This window comes from Phalangium opilio, unplaced genomic scaffold (genome assembly GCF_054372755.1).
Source record: "Phalangium opilio isolate 3A_F unplaced genomic scaffold, DU_Popi_V2 ptg000041l_1, whole genome shotgun sequence".
Taxonomy (NCBI): domain Eukaryota; kingdom Metazoa; phylum Arthropoda; class Arachnida; order Opiliones; family Phalangiidae; genus Phalangium; species Phalangium opilio.
Window position 1 is genome coordinate 6192742 of NW_028324165.1, and position 17587 is coordinate 6210328.

Below are 17587 nucleotides of genomic sequence, written 5' to 3' on the forward strand. Positions count from 1 at the left end.
ATCACTGCCTGAATATGGAAAACGCAACGACTTTTGCTATTTATCGCTAAGCGCAACAACTTTTGCAATTTATCGAAAAGAGCAGCGACTTTTGCGATTTATCGAAAAGAGCAGCGACTTTTGCGATTTATCGAAAAGAGCAGCGACTTTTGCAATTTATCGAAAAGAGCAGCGACTTTTGCGATTTATCGAAAAGAGCAGCGACTTTTGCAATTTATCGAAAAGAGCAGCGACTTTTGCAATTTATCGAAAAGAGCAGCGACTTTTGCAATTTATCGAAAAGAGCAGCGACTTTTGCAATTTATCGAAAAGAGCAGCGACTTTTCCGATTTATCGAAAAGAGCAGCAACTTTTCCAATTTATCGATTAGAGCAGCAACTTTTGCAATTTATCGAAAAGAGCAACGTTACCTATTTATCGATAAGCGCAAACCTTTGACCATGTGTCTTTTACTTCTTTGCTGGTAAAATTAATATAACGAAGACATACACTCGAAATATCAACTCTGGGCGGTAAAAGGATTAACTTGTAGTTTTAAGTCTTGTGGGTGCTAGAGGAGAGTTGAGAGAATGACTCACAAGGAGTGAGTCGTGTCTTAAGAGACCGGAGTTTTCCTTATTTACAAAGACCAAAGTGGGAAATATAGAAACTTTAGTAGGAGTCCAATCTAAAAAGCCTTTAATACTAAAATAAATTATTTCTATACATTATTTATCCAAAGTTCACGACTTGAAGTAAAAGAGTCCATTTAGAAATGTAGATATATTCTACAGGGAAGAAGTGATATCTAGTTTACTAGGGAGAAGACATAAGATGCCTAAATATTCGCGCGCCATAGTCCCAGTCCCCCTTTCAAAATACAAGGGAAGGGGGACGTAAAAGGAGGCCCCGGGCTATTTCGCCTACCTCTCCTCAGTCGGAAAATACCAGTAATTTTCGTCATTGGCGTCGCGCTGACGTGAGTTTTCAAGAACCAATGAGATGCTGGTTGTAATTTAGAGGCGGGGATTAACTCCGGACCTACTATACGTTTGGACTGGAAATAAAGCGAGAAATGTGGCTTACCTTCTCCCTAGTAGACTAGATATCACTTCTTGCTATAGGTAAGGTGTTTCCGATATTCTGGCTGATAATCAACGCCCAGCCCAAACCGCTTTACTCAGAAGGCTGAAATTTTGCAGGGACGTAACTCTTAAGTAGTAGGTACTCTCTGTGAAATATTTTTGCAATCCGTCGCCATCTTGAAAAATGCCGGCCAGTAATGTGACAAAAATTTCCTGAGGGGAAACACTGGGTTCCTTTTGCTGCTACATGTTTTCTGTTAAATAAAAGTAGATTATTAAGTTTTAAAAAGCGCCAATTACATTGTTGTTAAGCCTATTTTTTATCGACTTATTAGTTATTACTAAATAGTTGTAAAAATTGAGTGTAAAGCGTAATAAAAAGCCAAGGCTTAAGAGAAGAGGGAATCCTATGCAAATTTATCGGAAAAACTAGGTCTCGTCTACTGTCCGAAGCCCCTCAATATCCAATCCCTTATGCAAGTTTGAAATTTCGGCTTAGCGGCTTTTTTGAATGCATCGTATAGATATTCCCAACATAGATATCAAAAATATTAGTAATAAATCGATATATAATCGATATGGAGGGAAATTTGATTAAATAAATTGAAAAAAAAAATTATAAACCAAACTAGCTATTAGAAATAACTCAACCTTTCCCTAAATAATTTTGAACACGTTTTTATAGTGACGTCATTTACACGGTCATAATGGATTATGTATAATAAATTTTACGTCACGAATCATTTATCTTACCCGTCCTTAACCTGGCGTTGCTACGTCACAGGAATATGGGCTCGAAATTTTATTGCCTATGCGCTAGAAATAGACGAGCAAACCAATTAATGAAATCACAGTTAGAATAACATCAGAATTATAACACTCAAGCTCCACCCACAAAACCCGCATAGAAATATGGGGCACAATTATTCCAACTAGTTTATATATTCCTGCCGTAACCCTATAAAGCGTAAGTATACGTCTGGCGTAGAGGCTTGGGGTACAGAAAGCATTGGGTTGGGGGAGGAGCTAAGATTCGTGACACCATTTACTCTGCCGTACTAGTAGATTGAACGCATTCCTTAAGAAATCTGAAAACCACCAATATGGCTGCCAAAACCGTGGTTAGAGTTAGGATGGTGTTTATGGAGTACCACTCACCCAAATGAAAGCTCTCTACGAATTTTCTCGTGATGTCACAACCTCCTATTACTTTCCATGGTTTTGGCTACCATATTGGAAGTCGTCAACTCAGACCATACAATTTAGACTACCATTATTGACGTCACGTCCCCGTGGCTCCTCCTCTCTCAGTACCAGGAAATTGGCAGTGCTACCAGGTGCGAAAAGGGTTCATTTAGGCTAACTTAGGTTAAAGAAGTACGAAAATGGATGCGGGTATCATTATTCAATAAAGGTTAAGATATCTATGACATAATTAACGATTTACGTTTTGTGCCATATTGTCTCCCAAAAGGTTTAGTTACATAGTGGAGAATATAATGAAACCATTTAATGCTAAAGTGATTGTTAATACCGAAAGAAGTTTTTTTCATCGATTAGGATTGTATCATCAAGCTTGCGCGTGCATTTTTAACGACAGCTTCCTATGGTGCTGTGCATACACTAAAGGGGCTAAAGAAATCCCCCCCGTCTTCTTAACTTTAACTGCGCATGCGCTTCAGGGTTGCCAGAAATTTGTTATTAGAGCATCTCCTGCATCATTCAGGTTTGGAACTGAATGATAAATACTGAAGAGAACAGAATAGTACAAACCTTTTCAGTCTGTTGTAGAAGGGATGGATTTAATTTTAGAAGTAGGAATGGAGAACAGAGTAATGTGGGCGCGCGTCCCGGACCCCCTTCCACGGGACGGGGGGGGTATGAAAGAAGAGGCGGGTCATAGCGACAGAGGTAAATAGGAATTACATACTTTTTGCGGTCCCCGTCTGCAACGTCATCAAAACGTAGTTTAAGTCAGCCAATAAGATAATTTAAACTTTTCGTTACGTGTTGGAGGGAGGGGCTCTATACTGGGCTATGAGTCGGACTGAAGTAAATACTAACCGTTCAATCCATTCCTGCTTCTAAAATTACATCTATCCCTGCTTGTAGATTGAGATTGAATTGCACTCAAAAATGGCCGGCAACACTTGTCTGCACACGATCTATAGACCATTTCGATGTAACTAAGAGGGAGGGTAAAACGCTGCCTTCCATCTCGCTTTTTGGCGCCTGCGCTGTAGTCATTTTGTATCATGAGAGCGCGCAGAACCCCTTGTATGTCCCGATACTGAGGGTTGCCTACCCCTTTTATTTACGTCGAAAAGGTCTATTGGATGCGGAATTTTTGAAATATAAGTTTACTTTCAAATTTAATTGAAATTAGAAAACTGATTTTGCCAATCAATAATAAATAATGTAGGGTATAACGTATTTCGGTAATTAAATTGATAGCCATATGCAAGTTCCCACGTTTGTTTATTTTATCAACTTCAGAGAGCCTTAATCTACCTTTCGCTATCAGGTTGTGCCTTGAAAATGATATAAACATACCGAGGGGCCAGTCACTCAACCTAATCTGTGGAAATACACTGGTGACTGGACAAGTTGTACCCTTTAGAACAGCTAAAATGACCCATGATACTTTACAGCTGTAGTAAGTCTATTACACCGTCAAATCACTGCCCCATTTTTTTTTTTTTTTTTTTTTTGTTGTTGCTCCTAGGATTGATAAAGCCTTACAGCTCAGTTGGCGGATTTAAAATAGTTTTTTACAATTTGTCTTTGAATTGATTTAAATACGTCAGGACTCAGGGGAAACAATTTAAGCGGGGATTGAATTCTAAACTCCAATTTCATCGCCTGATTGGCTAACTAGCTTCTGTCTGGCCAAGAAGAACCACTAAAGTTCACACTATCTAAGGTAAACCGCGCTCTTACCTTGAAGGAGACAAGGATGGAGTGGTAACGTCCATACCTATAACGTTGCTTCTCTATCCCCACCTACGAAACGGCACCGAAGACCTCCCAGCATCTTCAGCGTTTAGGAAGGGTCGTACAGTACAAAATCGTAAAGGCCGCCATCTCTGTTTTAAAAATAGAAGCTAGTTTTCATGTAAATACAATGACGCTACGCGGCAGCATTTAACAATCGCCTCTTCCAAAGGGCGCTCGCAAGGTACACTGGGAGAGTTTCAGTGGCGCAGGTCGCTCTCCATCTTCCCTCTTTCTCCCTGCTCTTACATTCTAGTAAATGTTTCTGATATCTATGGCTTTGGCCTTACCATTTAAAATGAAGAGACATAGCCAGGCGTCGCCGAGTGGACGTCTAGTCACGTGTTCCACGCGCGGGAATGACGGGTATCGTTTCTATTTCTGTGTTGTTGCTATTACCACATTATTATCTGGCGGGAAAATCAGCTCGTGACGGAACGGGCCGACCATCCGTGACGTATTCCACCAGTGACGTCATCTAAGGATCCGATGAAATATGTTTTAGCAAGCAGAAGGTTCGGGGGAAATTTTTCTTTTATGTCTGTAAGAGATAAAATTAAAAATAGTTTTTATTACATCTATACAGATGTTCATTATACGAGTTGTTACTTCATTTTATTTTTCTTTTAAGTTGTAACACGATATTTTCAACCAGATGTATAAGAACGTTTTAGTGATTAAAATTAGGAATTTAATTATCAAGAATCTATACATAGTTTTGAGACTAGGAGGATTGATACCATTTACACTACAGGAGGCAAAGTTACTTTGTAGGCCAAGGAGCCCGGTCTCCTGCAGTGTAAATGGTATCAATTCTCCTAGCTTGAATTGAGAGCTGTGTGTACAGCGAGGGTCTTTTCAAACGAAGGCAGTTCAGCCACTATATTGATTTTCAAGGTCATTGTAACATGTTTCTAAAGCAGTTAGAAGCTCATTGTGATCCGTGCTGTGCTCAGATCGCAAATATTACTTAGGCCTAATCGTTTTTTGGTCAGAACTACAATGTCTATAGACATAAGACCCTTTTAAAATGGGGGTGGGGTCGCAGTGTCGTCTGCTTGATTTAGGATTAAGATGGTAGCGTTACACAGGGATTTATTGTTGCTAGTCCTTTTGTTTGAAGCCATATCTAACGTCTTTGGATGGATCCATATACCGGATTCCACCTTATTCCATATCGCCGGAAGTTAGGCTTATTTCGGGTCTCGTGCATGGAGGTGAGTAATGGGATGAAATTCGTCTGTCGTCTGCTAAGGTCCATTCCCCCCCTCCCCCCTTAATAGCAGACAGACTAATTTCTTCCCATTACCAGGGTGGGAAATAAGGATTTTTTCAAAACTGGCAACCCCCCCTGGTCTGGAATAAATAAACTGGTCCATGACCATTGACCAGGGCATGTCGTCTGCTAAACTAAAGAAGTCGATAATTAAAATATTTGAGTTAATATCTGGACTCTGGTTACCCTTGAATTTTCTTAATGGCTCCGTGGACCACTGACCCCCCTCTTATTTAATTTTTGAACTGGACCAGACTAATTTCTCCCCATTACTCCTCTTCGCGAATCCAGTTGAAATGTTAAGCGATTTTAACGCAACTGCTCTTATTTTAAAAAGAGAATAATATCCCAGGGCTACGTCATTAAATTGCATTTAAAAATTGTAATTTAAATTACACTTGACCTTCAAGAAAACAAGTTGGTCAAACACCAAACTCTAATTCACAATCAACTTCTGATAACAAAATTATAAACAAATATTTATGTAAAACAGCCATTTGATTAATTAAAATAACTAACATATTTACACTTTTACGCTTCATTTGCAATTTATTTGTACATTATTTGAATTATTTCTTATATAGCTTAGAATAAACAGCGTTGCAAATCCAATAGTAACTTAGCGTCTGCTCAAAACACATTTATAGACGGACTAAATAACAAACAAAGCGAGACACGGTACGGAGTCCAAAGTTTTGTTTATTTCCAAGGTGGTAAGAATATAGGCATGCAATTATAAATAAAAGTGTTTTTGCGTTACGCTTGAAAGCTGTATATTGACTGAATAAACGTTAAAATATTTCGGTGATTATTGGTTTTTCGGAATGATGACGACAATGCGTGTATCAGCGGATTTCTTTCATTGGTTCAATAAAAATATCGATACAAGACGAAAATACCTTATTTATATAGCGATAAATAAATAAATACTATTATCAAAAGTAAATTGAAAGAATGGAAAGTGTACGCAGTAAGGAGGCGCGACAAGTTGCCTCCAAGCCAAAGAGAGCATATTGACCCGAAGTCGTCACCATTTCCATAAATACTGATCCTATGTTGCCACCATTTCCAAATACTGACCCTAAGTTGTCACAAATTTCCATAAACATTGACCCTAAGTTGTCACCGTTTCCATAAATACTGACCCAAAGTTGTCACAAATTTCCATAAATATTGACCCAAAGTTATCACAAATTTCCATAAATATTGACCCAAAGTTATCACAAATTTCCATAAATATTGACCCAAAGTTGTCACAAATTTCCATAAATATTGACCCAAAGTTGTCACAAATTTCCATAAATATTGACCCAAAGTTGTCACAAATTTCCATAAATATTGACCCAAAGTTGTCACAAATTTCCATAAATATTGACCCAAAGTTGTCACAAATTTCCATAAATATTGACCCAAAGTTGTCACAAATTTCCATAAATATTGACCCAAAGTTGTCACAAATTTCCATAAACACTGACCCTACGTTGTCACCAATTTACATAAAAACTGACCCTACGTTGTCACCAATTTACATAAAAACTGACCCTACGTTGTCACCAATTTACATAAAAACTGACCCTACGTTGTCACCATTTTACATAAAAACTGACCCTACGTTGTCACCAATTCCATAAATACTGACCCAAAGTTGTCACCAATTCCATAAATACTGACCCAAAGTTGTCACCATTTCCATAAATACTGACCCAAAGTTGTCACCATTTTCATAAATACTGACCCAAAGTTGTCACCATTTCCATAAATACTGACCCAAAGTTGTCACCATTTCCATAAATACTGACCCAAAGTTGTCACCATTTCCATAAATACTGACCCAAAGTTGTCACCATTTCCATAAATACTGACCCAAAGTTGTCACCAAGTCGATAAATATTGACCCTAAGTCGTCACCAACACCAAGTCCATAAATATTGACCCTAAGTTGTCACCAAGTCCATAAATATTGACCCTAAGTTGTCACCAAGTCCATAAATATTGACCCTAAGTTGTCACCAATTTCAAATTCTGACCCTACGTTACCACCATTTCCATATAGGTAATGAATTATTTCAAAAAGGCTGACCCTAATATGTGGCCAGCTTTTCAACAGTGGGTCAGATCGCGGTCATCTTTGTGGCACGAAAAGGAAAATCATGCAATTAAAACGGCGCAGTCCACAATCTTCCATAATTTCTTGTTTACATCCACGCTTAGACCAATAGTTATATCACAAAATAAACAAATAATAATACAAATAATCATTAGGGACAAGTATTTCTCGGTTATGAAAAAGAATCCATTGCACGCATGCATGGTCAACCCGCTAGAGGTCAGCTCGATCAGAGAACTTTCCTAATAGTTCGGTTTAGTTTCGCCTTTAGTTGTTATCTTTTGTTATTGTTAATAACAGAAGTAAATGAACCGAAGTTACTTAAGACTCTAAAAACTGTCCAACACATTTGACATAACGCGGGGCTTTAAAAAAGCAGAACCTTTCATCCCCCCCCCCCTCGTCCTTGGCAGAATTATTGCAGAGGATTCTGGGACCAAAGACTATAAGTGACTGTGCCATTTAAGCCCGACTATATAGTCTTTGTTCCGGTATTTCAGTTGTTTTGGAAAAGTCGTCTGCTTGATCAAATTGATCTTGACGTCCAAGGCTTAGGCTTAGTACCTGTTGTTTACTTGCCGTTTCGGGACTGCATACCGATGGTTTCTGATTCAAATCGATCCCGAATTAAAAGCAACTTCAATTATGGCCAAAAACTTAAAGGAGAAACTGAATATTTATCTAAAAAATATTAAACGACCCTTCGTTATTTCAAGATTCCAAAATTACAAAGACATTTTGAACTCAGCAACAGGCTAAAAGTATATTGAAATCCGCCATTTTAAAATATACAAATTTCCGACAACCGACTTCCGTTTCCACACAGCGACCGTTTGGTGGCGTTTTTAGAATAACGGCGCTTGAGAATGGGGTGCAGGAATAGGGGTTAAATAAGGGGAATTATAAGTAACTTGTGTTTAGCGAAGAAGCAATGGGACTCCAGTAACTTCGGTTCATTTACTTCTGTTAATAAATATATTCCATTTTCCAGTCATAATCTCACGTATCGTGTGCATGCCTGAAGTCTAAGGGGACTCATTTACGTCCAAAACTATCCTTTCGAAAACCGAGAACCGGCCGACAATGAGTCTGCCTGCCTCCATGCGTCTATTGGGGTTAATGCGAAATCTTTTTAATGGGCTAAACGTTTCTTAAGTTGGAAAGGAACATACATTTTATGATTTAAGTTTTATTTATTTATTTAGAAACTGAACTAAAATATATAAAGTTTGAAGTTAAGGCCTAATGGAATTTTTACTGCGCTATAGCGAACACAACACAGTGAAAGTGTTGTCGTAAATATATTGTACTGCCAACGAAATATTGAATTTTCTAAAAATATCAACAATCAAAATGTCCGGGATACCATAAGTTTATAAGATATGTTACATGATAAGTATGACCAGGGGTAGATTTAATTTGAGAAGTAGGAATGGTGAACAGAGTAGTAATGTGGACGCGCGTCAAAGTCCCGGACCCCCTTCCACGGAACGGGGGGGGGGTATGAAAGAAGAGGCGGGTCATAGCGACAGAGGTAAAAGGGAATGACGTATTTTTCGCCGTCCCCGTCTGCAATGTCATCAAAACGTAGTTTAAGTGAGCCAATAACATAATTTAAACTTTTCGTTACGTGTTGAAGGGATGGGCTCTATACTCGGCTATGAGTCGGACTGAAGTAAATACTAACCGTTCTCCATTCCTACTTCTAAGATTAAATCTATCCCTGCCTATACTTCGTAATGCTAGAGACTTACAGCTCGAGCTAGTTCGAGAACGACAAGCGAGAATTGATTAAATACACTCGGTTAATTAATTTTGCAGTCCATCTTCCTATTTAGTCTGCATTACTAAGAATTTGACAGCTCCCAGTCACCAGGCGTCGCTTTACGAGAATCTATGACCTACGTCACTTCATGACAAGCTCCAGTTTATAACCAGTGACAAACTTATGGGGAACATATCTTATAAACTTATGTGTACTTGTATGTACACTTGGGGGTGGCAATTGTTCCCCTTTTAATGTTGAGGTGAGATTAGAAAGGGGGGCATTTTTAAAAGGGTATTGACGTCACAATAACTTTATCGGGTCAAAATTCGAGTTTAAACAAGATGGCCCAAGGGCTCAGTGACGCACAGAAAATTTGAGTCAATTGCCCACCTCAGTAAGTTACCTTTCTAACAGTGTTTAAGTGATAATAACCATTTATAAGATTAAGTCTAACCACATTACAAATCTGGTAAACCACCACCACTTTCATTCAATGACAAATTAAAAACTCATCGTAGATATTCATCATACGATGTGGCTAAAAATATTGACGAATCTAGTTTACTTTGTTTTGCTTTAAGGTGTAAGAATGATCACCCGTAATCCTTACTAGTGAGTAGCCCCTGGACGTGCTATAGTGCTAGAATTATTAACGTAACCCTTACTAGTGAGTAGCCCCTAGTTGCGCTACAGTTTTAGAATGATTACCCATAACTCTTAGTAGTGAATAGCCTCTCGATGAGTTATAGTGCTAGAATTATTACCGTAACCTTTAATAGTGTCTAGCCCCTCGTTGCGCTATAATGCTAGAATTATTAGCAGTAACCCTTAATAGTGAGTAGCACCTCATTGGGCTACCGTGGTAGAATGACACGGGACAGGCCGCGACTATGGGGTAGGAGTGCCACCATGTGTCGTATTTCCTCAAACTTTGTCGCCCAGAAGCTTGACTTACAGGAGTGCGCCACATCCCCGACCAATAGCCTCTGCTCGTAAACATTTTCACAGAACGTTTTCCCCCGTCATCCTCGCTCTCTCATTGGCTCTCACAAAAATTATGACGCTCTTTTGTACTATAAAATGCAGATTTTTTTCTGATTTATTTACTTTCGAAACGCTGTGCTGGGAAAAAGTTCGTTTGTGAACTTTGGTGAAGGTTAAAGTTTCTAATTTGCATTATTTATTTAGGGCCTCACTTTCACTTTTTAATATTTGTCTTTGATACTAAACACTTTCGTCACAAACACTTTTGACTGTCGCTTGAAATTTGCCCTTTATGGCAAAGTCGATACGTCTATTTCTGGGAAAACAAAACTTAAGATAGTTTAAATGAATTTCACACGCACATTTGCAATTTTCCAAAACGGAGAATGCAATGAACGTAAAGTAGGATATCACTTTAACCATAAGTTCATAAGAAATGTTCCTCCATAAGTTTGTCACTGGTAACTTAGAAACTGGAGCTTGTCATGAAGTGACCTTCGTAGGTCATAGATTCGAGGTAAAGCGACATACGCCTGGTGAGGCGCTATCAAAACCTTAGTAATGCAGATTAAACAGAAAGATATACTGCAAAACTAACCACCGAGTGTAGCAAGCCAAGAAGTGATATCTAGTTTATTAGGCAGAAGGAATAAGATGCCTAATATAAGTATTCGCGCGCCATAGTCCCAGTCCCCCTTTCAAAATACAAGGGGGGACGTAAAATGAGGCCACCGGGCTATTTCGCCTCTCCTCAGTCATTTTCGTCATTCGCGTCGCGCTGACGTGAGTTTTCAAGAACCAATGAGATTCTGGTTGTAATTTAGAGGAGGGATTAACTCCGGACCTACTATACGTTTGGACTGGAGATAAAGCTAGATTATAAATGTGGCGAATTTTACCTTCTCCCTAGTAAACTAGATATCACTTCTTGGTGTAGTACTTCAATTCTCGCTTGTAGTTCTCGAACTAGTTATCTCGAGCTGTAAGTCTCTAGCATTACGAAGTGTAGGTAGTGTCAAACTTATGGAAGGAACATATCTTATAAGCTTATGGTTTAACGAAGTTACCGTTGTCGCTTGGAGATAAAGGCAGTCAAGGTTTCGTACGTGGTTCAAATTCGGCTTGAATTTGTGTCAGACTAGTTGCGTTTTTAAGTTGGGAAGCCAGTTCGACATTATGGGAAGTTCATGGTCAAAACTATACGGTGTTATAAGTGGCCCCGTTTTCTAACCGATAATGGGGCGGATCTCTTCTCTTCAAGGTGTTATGAAACTAAATCGCTCTCAGTTTAATTATAATTACTTTAACTCAAACGTCATTATTAAAATAAAAATGACGAATTATATTTCATTATCATCTCATTATACTTCTCACGCAATCACTCGAATTAACTTAATAAATATTTACTTTTAAAAGTGTATACTAGAACGCAATAATGGTTTTTTGTGTTAAAATAAATTAAAATTTAATTATATTAGTCCGAATTAGTTGAATTTTCACGTTGGGTGAGGAAGAATTAATTACTTAATTTTATATTATTATTTAATATTTTCATTTTGATTATTCTTTAGGCTTCCATTTTCTAATATGGCTGTAGTTTTGGACCAAAACCTTTAAACTTACTCTATAAGTTATAATTAATAGTATTCAGAATTTCACTAACATAGGTTCATATTTACGGTAAATTCCGATTTATTTCTGATCGCCATTTTCCAATATAGCCGCGGAATAAAACCAATATTAATATCTATACAGCTGTTATATTAACACTCGCATCAGTTTAGATTTACAATAACTTAAAACATTGGGAAACTTCGGTTACTTCAATGGTCGCCATTTTTAAAAAATGGCCACGGAATTAACAAAATTTTTAAAAACTCTCTATGTAGGATATAATTAACCCATATTCAAAAAACATACCCACATCAGTTTAGATTTCTAAAATAATGTACTAATCACGTTATAAAATTATTAAAACCATAATTTACATGGTACAAAAGTTCACTTCAAAATAGATCTTTCCGATGAAAAAGAGGGGGGGGGGGTAAGCAACCCTCAGTAACGGGACACACAAGGGAGTTGATACACTGCCATCCGTCTCTGCGCACTCTCAAGATACAAAAAGACTACAGCGCAGGCGCCAAAAAGCGAAATGGAGAGCAGAGTTTTACCCCCGTGTCTTTCCCTCTTAGCATAAGTTCATAAGATTTGTTTCTTCCATAAGTATGACACTACATATACACGTTCGTAATGCTTGAGACTTACAGCTCGAGATAACTAGTTCGAGAACGACGTAAGCGAGAATTGAAGTACTACACTCGGTTTGTTAATTAATTTTGCAGGACTTGCATCTAGCTCCTATTTAGTCTGCATTACTAAGCCTTTGACAGCGCCTCACAAGGCGTATATCACTTTACCTCGAATCTATGACCTACGTCACTTCAAAATTAGAAGCTCCAGTTTCTAAGTTACCAGTGACAAACTTATGCAGCAACATATCTTATAAACTTATGGTTATATTTTACAAAAGGTATTATTTCCAATTCCACTATTATTAAAATTTGCATAGATTTTAGCTTAAACAGAAGGTTTGTTTTGCTACATCTATGACGTTTCACCTACGTCACTTGAAGACAAGCTCCAGTTTGTAACCAGTGACAAATTTATGGAACATATCTTATAAACTTATGATCTTAGTTACGTCGAAACTGGTCTATCGTACGCCTAAAATCTACCTTACTTTCTTCTACACTAATCCCATGCACTGAAACTCCTAATATTCTTAGATTAAGGGGAGAAATAGAAATTCTGAGAAAGTTTCGTTTTGTAGCAACTGTCTTGGGATTTGGGTGTATGTAACGTCGGACTAAACTACGCCTATATTCGCGCTAAAATTATCCAAAATAGATAGCAATAGGTGTGTTTCAATCGATTAAACAGGAAGAGGGAATTTTCACGGATTATCACCTCCGAGCAGATAGCGAGCGCTTTTATAAAAATGATAATAATTTCACAGGTTGATGCTTCGCGTGGTGATACGACTATGCGGAGATAGTACGCGAAGACGCTAAAGGGAAGGTGAAGTGGAAAATCAAGTGATATTGTTATCGATTCTTCTTCTAATTATAAGACCATTCTGCATAGTGAAACATCCACGAAATACATGCTCCGAATAATTTTAAAATTCAAATTAGGTTCAGATTTTATGGATAAGGACCTCAAACCAGTTAACAAGATTATCCAAGAAATTTCAAACTAATTGTAATTTTAAAATCATACGGAGATATTTTCTGGATGTTTCACTACGCTGAATGGTCTTATAGAAGAATCGATACAAATCACTTGATTTTTCACTTAACTGTCCTTTTAAAAGAAAAGTTAAGGTAACATAACATCATGTCTTAAAAGAAGGGCATTTTTCTAATTATAAAAGGAATTAAATATTAAATAAAAATTAAATGATCTCCTATTACAAAATAATTAGCATTTAATTAGTCTTAAAGACGAGGACTACTGCACCATCCACCATTGGTTTGGTGACGTCTGCTAGTCAGAACCACTCTTGACGCAAATAGAACACCCATTAATTTAAAGGCAGACTTATCAGAAACACTGGACTGTATTGAAATAGTATATTAAAGGTCGACTTTCATCGAAAAGGGTTCTAGCGAACTGAAAACCGAGCATCGAGACTAACAATGGAGGGACCGTGCCGATTTTCGAAGCCCCGCTGGGGTAAAAGATGGAAGAGTTCTAGCTAACTGAAAGCCGTGCAATGTGGTTCTAGCGAACTGAAGATACACAATAGACAATTTCCTTCACGGGAAAGCAAAATTTCGAGAGGAAATAAATTTAAAAGGATTTCTATTGTTCATCTTCAGTTCGCTAGAACCACATTGCACGGCTTTCAGTTAGCGAGAACCCTTCCAACTTTTGACCCAGCGGGGATTCGAAAATCGGCACTGTCGCTTCATTGTTAAGGCTCTTTCAGACGATCCAACTTTTTGACTCAGCTTGATGGGTCAACTCGAGGTGAATCAACTAGTTGTATCGTGTGAATAGAAGCTGAATGAGTTGAGTCACCAAAAAAGTTGGCTAGGAAAAATTGGATCAGTGATCCAATTTTTGCTGACTCAACTTTTTAATTTCATTTCTACAGCTAATCAAAATGAGTTACAAAAAAAAGCCTTTTTCGCGGGTTATTTCGTAAGTGCCAAGGTAGGTGGCACTTAAAAAGTTCTATTTGGCGGTAAAAGTTTAGTCGTGTGAATAGGAAGGATTTATTTCACTTTTCCCTTCAAAAGTTGGGCAAGTTGATACAACTTTTTGACCCATCGAGCTGAGTCAAATAGTTGGATCGTCTGAAAGAGCCTTAAGTCTCGATGCTCGGTTTTCAGTTCGCTAGAACCCTTTTCGATGGAAGTCGGCCTTTAAAACAAAAGTTAAGTTAAGGCAACATAACATCATGTCTTAAAAGAAGGGCATTTTTCTAATTATAAAAGGTATTAAATATTAAAATAAAAATTAAATGATCTCCTATTACAAAATAATCAGCATTTAATTAGTCTTAAAAACGATAGAGGACTACTCCACCGCCATTGGTTTAGTGGCGTCTGCTAGCCAGAACCTCTTGACGCAAATAGCACACCCATTTTATGGCAGACGTATCAGAAACACGGGCCTGTATTGAAATAGTATACAAAATATTAAATTAGTAAAATAGGAAGATTTCGACAAAAATGCTTTTTTGTATCTACATTTTTGGCCACCATTTACCAAGATGGCCGCAAATCTTTCCCATAATGAGTGCCTACTACTTAAGAGTAACGTTCCTAAAAAACTTATAGTTTCAGCTTCCTGGGTAAAGCGGTTTGGTTTGGGCTGGGCGTCGATTTTAAGTCAGTCATCAGTCAGCTGAGAAATATAGATTATTATTTTTTATTTTTTACTTTGAGTGATGGTGGGAACTTCCCAGTTTTCGGAATCTTCAGAAATTGTTAAGGAGGCCCCTGGATCAATTAAGGTAAGGTTACTTTTCACCAGAACTAAATCACTTGAAGTACCCATAGTTAGTTTTCATCAAAAGTCATATTCCATTAAAATTTTATTTCTAATCAATAATCATATTTGTAGGTCATACTCCCTTTAGTGATGAGAACGATATACAGGGTGTTTCTGATAAGCCTGGCATGCATAAATTAAAATGGGATTTTCTTTGGGAAATCGATTTTGAGTCGAAAATGTTCTAGACTTCTATCGCCATTTTGCCACAAGGGACAATGCTGTTTTATAGTTAAGATTGTAAAGAGTATTTTACGGATGAGCCCTTAAATTTAATTTAGATACTGATTAAGACAATGATTACTAATTTAATTTGCATTGTCTTTTGATGCTATAACCAGGTGTCGCCTAAAGCTTATGCCCAACCTTAAAATCGGGGTATTATGGGTAAATTCGGCCTTGCATGGGAAGGGCCCTCTCGTGTTAGCGCTATAGTAGTTTCCACTCCAGAATCAGAGAGAAAAGAACTAAGATTGAGTAGAAATGATGATTATCATGATTTGCGATCTGCGGCCAGCGTGGGAAATAAGGCGGTGGCACAGGGGAATGACCAGTTTAAAAATTCCCTGGTTCAGTTTAAAAATTTAATCGGAGGGGGTCAGTGGTCCACGGGACCACTAAGAAAATTCAAGGGTAACCAGAGTCCCGACATTAATTGAAATATTTTAATTATCCACTTCTTTAGTTTAGCAGACGACGTTCCCTGGTCATTGGTAATGGACCAGTTTATTTATTCCAGGTCAGGGGGGGTCGCTGGTCTAATGCCCAGTTTAATAAAATATCCTTATTTCCCACCCTGCAAGGCTGCGGCAATGAACTATCCCAGTGTACCTTGCACACGCTCCTACTCTTCGGAAGAGGCGATTGTTAAGTGCTGCCGCGTAGCGCCATTGTATTTGTATTAGAACTAGCTTCTATTTTTAAGATAGGGGCATCATTAACGTTTCCGTACTGTAAGACCCTACCTAACTGGGAGGGCTTCGGTGCTGTTCCGTAGGTGAGGGTAAAGAGGCAAAGTTATAGCAAGAAGTGATATCTAGTTTATTAGGGAGAAGGTATAAATTGTCCACATTTCCAGCTTTATCTCCAGTCCAAACGTAGGTCCGGAGTCAATCCCCGCCTCTAAATTACAACCCGCAACTCATTGGTTCTTGAAAACTCACGTCAGCGCGACGCGAATGACGAAAATTACGTATTTTCCGACTGAGGAGAGGCGAAATAGCCCGGCCTCCTTTTACGTCCCCCCTTGTATTTTTAAAGGGGTGACTGGGACTATGGTGCGCCAATACTTAGGCATCTTATATCTTCTTCCTAATAAACTAGATATCGCTTCTTGGTTATAGGTATGGTGATTTCCACTCCATCCCTCTCTCCTTCAAGCCAGAATCAAACCTTCCTCCAAAATAACGGTTGCCAACGGTTGCCAGTCTGAAAAGAACTTACAATACGTCTCCTTTTTAACTCCTCCCTGGATTAGCCAAACACCCCCAACCCCCTTTAACGCACATCTCAAGTGTCAAACTTACTAAATTTCTACATAACTTACAATCTTATGTAACACTTTCGTTTTAACATTTTCGTTTTAAGATTTTTCATAATATAAAATATATTACGATAATTTTTCAAGCTCAGTTCCAAAAACTAAAAGACACCAAAAAAAGGTGTGAATTTTAAACGAAAATAATTTTTAACGTAACACCGATTATAAATCATTATTTAACGATAAAAACGGGGATATGGGGTCAATATACGACAAAGAACAGCTCCCTTAAAAGCTTACTATCTAAGAAAACTCGTCTCCACCCCCTTGCAACGAAAAAAAGACAATAAAAAATAAAAATAGATTTTTTGGGGGGTAAAGGGTGTAAGTTTAATATATAGTATAATATAAGCCTATTCGCGTATTGATTTATCTTTAAAAAAATCGACCTTTTCTTCCCCAGTAAAGTCCGAATGGAAAAAAGGTCACCACGTACGACTTCTCTGGTCACTAAACGGGATACTGGCGTTCAAATCGATCATTAAATTTTGCATCGAAACTGGTTTCTTTTTTTCTCGTAGAATTGAATATACAGGGTGGTTCTGATAAATTAAAGGGTAGGGTCAAACCATAAGTTTATTATAAGATATGTTACATAAGTATGACATTACCTATACCAAGAAGGGATATCTAGTTTATTAGGGAGAGGGTATAAGATGCCTAAGTATTCGCACGCCATAGTCCCAGTCCCCCTTTCAAAATACAAGGGGTGGGGGAGGCCCCGGGCTATTTCGCCTCCCCTCAGTCGGAAAATACTCTGTAATTTTCGTCATTCGCGTCGCGCTGACGTGAG

At 38.1% G+C, this 17587-nt stretch overlaps 1 long non-coding RNA gene across 2 annotated transcripts in view; it reads right to left on the reverse strand.

Annotated features, from left to right (window-relative positions):
* Positions 1 to 661: 661 nt before the first annotated feature.
* The window catches only part of LOC149679584 (uncharacterized), a 53566-nt gene continuing 36640 nt past the window's right edge, over positions 662 to 17587 (reverse strand). Inside the window, exons 2-4 of one of the 2 annotated variants that reach the window (XR_016365840.1) lie at positions 4349 to 4599; positions 1818 to 4150; positions 662 to 1318 (exon numbers count right to left, since the gene is read on the reverse strand). This is a non-coding gene — a long non-coding RNA (uncharacterized LOC149679584). The other variant, XR_016365839.1, reaches the window with a different exon arrangement.